The following is a 2,969-nucleotide window of genomic DNA, read 5'->3' as shown; positions in this document are numbered from 1 at the left end:
GTCTAATCTTTTTAACATGCTGCTGGATTCTGTTTGCTAGTATTTTGTTAAGGATTTTTGCACCTACATTCATAAAGGATATTGAGCCATGATTTCTTTTCTTGTAATGTGTTTATCTGACCTCATAGAATGAATTAGGAGGTATTCCCTCCTTTTCTTTTTTTTGGAAGAGTTGTGAAGGATTGTCATTAATTTTTCTTTAAATCTTTCATAGATTCACTCGTGAAGCCATCTGGTCCTGAACTTTTCTTTCTTGGGAGGTTTTTGATTACTGATTAAATCTGTATTGGTTATAGGTCTGTCAAGATTTTCTATTTCTTCTTGAGTCTGTTTTTGGTATCTGTGTTTCTAGGAACTTGTCCATTTCATCTAGGTCTAATTTGTTGGCATACAATGGTTCATAGCATTCTCTTATAATTATTTTTATTTCTGTAAAGTAGATAGTAATGTCCTTATTTTCATTTCTGATTTTAGTTATTTGAATCTTCTCATTCTCTTTCTGTGTCACTCTAGCTAAAGGTTTGTCAATTTTGTTGATTTTTTCAAAGGACTAACTTTATTTTCATCGATTCTATTTTCCTATTCTCTAAGTCTGTTATCTTCACTCTAATATTTATTATTTCCTTCCTCCTTTTAGCTTTGTGTTGACCGTGTTCTCTTTCTAGTTCTTTAAGGTGTAATTTTTTTTTAAGAGCTCAGCTTTTTATTGAACATGTTACTAAAGAGGTTTAGTCAAAAAGACCAAAGCCCATGTCATCATCAGACTCTTCAGATTCTTCTTTCTTTTCTTCCACTTACTCTCCTCAGCTGGGGCAGCAGTAGTGGAGGGGGCAGGACCTCCTGCTAGTGCAGCACCAGCTGCTGGGGCAGGTCCACCTGCCCCCACATTGCAGATGAGGCTCCCGATATTGACATTGGCCAAAGCCTTTGAAAACAAGCCTGACCAGAAAGGTTCAACATTTACACCAGCTGCTTTAATGAGGGCATTGATCTTATCCTCTGTGACTGTCACCTCATAGTCGTGCAGGATGAGGGCTGAGTAGATGTAGACGAGCTCTGAGACGGAGGCCATGGTGCGGGCCAGTGCTAGGCAGGGGCTGCCAGGTGCAGTGCTAGTCACCGGATGAAGTGAGGGCCTCACCCCAACACAGCCTTAGCTTCCTTGGAAGGACCGAGCACCTTAGCGGCAGCTGAGGAAAGGGCTAAGGTATAATGTTAAATAATTATTATTATGTTTTATTTTTTGGCCGCATCACGTGGCATGTGGGATCCTAGTTCCCCGACCAGGGGTGGAACCCATGTCCCCTGCATTGGAAGCACGGGCACCAGGGAAGTCCCTAACTTATTTATTTAAGATGTTTCTTCTTTTTATTTTTTATTAATTAATTAATTTGTATTTTTGGCCACGTTGGGTCTTTGTTGCTGTGCACAGGCTTTGTCTAGTTGTGGCAAGCAGGGGCTACTCTTTGTTGCGGTGCGCAGGCTTCTCATTGTGGTAGCTTCTCTTTGTTGTGGAGCATGGGCTCTAGGTGTGCGGGCTTCAGTAGTTGTGGCACACGGACTCAGTAGTTGTGGCTCACAGGCTTTAGAGTGCAGGCTCAGTAGCCGTGGTGCATGGGTTCAGTTGCTCCACAGCATGTGGGATCCGTCCAGAGCAGGGCTCAAACCCACGTTCCCTGCACTGGCAGGTGGACCCTCAACCACTGCGCCAACAGGGAAGTCCTCTTCTTTTTAATGTAGGCATTTACTGCTATAAATTTCCCTCTCAGCACTGCTTTCATGGCATCCAAGACATTTGGGTATATTGTATGTTCATTTTCATTTGTCTCTAAGTATTTTTTAATTTCCCTTGTAATTTCTTCTTTGATCCATTGGTTGTTTGAAAGTACATAATATAATTTCCCCATATTGGTGAATTTTCCAGTTTTACTTCTGTTATTGATTTCTTGTTCTTTTCTATTGTGTTTGGAGATAATATTTTGAATGATTTCAATCTTTTAAAATTTACTGAGACTTTTTTTGTGGACTGATATATTGTCTAGTTTGGTGAGTGTTCTATGTGCACTTGAGAAGAACAAGTATTTTGCTGTTGGGTGGAATATCCTATATATGTCTGTTAAGTCTAGTTTGATTATAGTGTTGTTCAATTTTCTTTCTGTTCTATTTCCTTATTAATCTTCTATTTAGATGCTTAATACATTATTGAAAGTGGGATATTGAAGTCTCTATTATTATTCCTTCTATTCCTTCAACATTTTCACCATATATTTGGGAGCTCTGGTATTTTGTGTGTATATATTTATAACTGTTATATCTTCTTGACGAATTGACCCTTTTGTGAATATATGTTCTGCTTTTTCTCTTGTAAGAGTTTTTCAATAAAGTCTATTTTATCTGATAGCAGATAGGGGCCCACATCTCTTTTGGTTACTATTTGTATGGAATATCTTTTTATATTCTTTTACTTTCAACATATGTATGCCTTTAGATCTAAAGTGAATCTTTTTTGACAGCATATAATTGGATCCTGTTTGTTTTCACTCATTCTACCAATCTCTGCCTTTTGGTTGGAGAATATAATCCACTTACATTTAAAGCAATTACTGATAAGGAAGGACTTACTTCTGCTATTTTGCTATTTTCTCTATGTCTAATATATTTTTGTCTCTCATTCCCTCTACTACTCTTTTCTTTTGTGTTTAGTTGATTTTTGTAGTGAACTTTTTTGATTCACTTCTAATTTCCCTTTGTGTATAATTTTTAGATATTTTCTTAGTAGTTATAAAAGGGATTACATATAACATATTAAATTTATAATGATCTAGTTTGAATTGATACCAACTTCAACAGCATACAAAAACTCTGCTCTTATAGAGCTCTGTCTTCACCCCTTTATGTTAATGTTGTTACAAATCACATCTTTATACACTGTGTGCTCAATAATAGATTTATAATTTTCAAAATGCATT

The 2,969-nt window shown here is 37.1% G+C and overlaps 1 pseudogene; it reads right to left on the bottom strand.

Annotated features, from left to right (window-relative positions):
- Positions 1 to 722: 722 nt before the first annotated feature.
- LOC132487501 (large ribosomal subunit protein P1-like) lies at positions 723 to 1,099 on the bottom strand (annotated as a pseudogene).
- Positions 1,100 to 2,969: the final 1,870 nt, after the last annotated feature.

This window comes from Mesoplodon densirostris, chromosome 4 (assembly GCF_025265405.1).
Source record: "Mesoplodon densirostris isolate mMesDen1 chromosome 4, mMesDen1 primary haplotype, whole genome shotgun sequence".
NCBI lineage: Eukaryota > Metazoa > Chordata > Mammalia > Artiodactyla > Ziphiidae > Mesoplodon > Mesoplodon densirostris.
The sequence above is the reverse complement of the archived record's forward strand: the minus strand, read 5'-3'. Positions and strand labels throughout refer to the sequence as shown.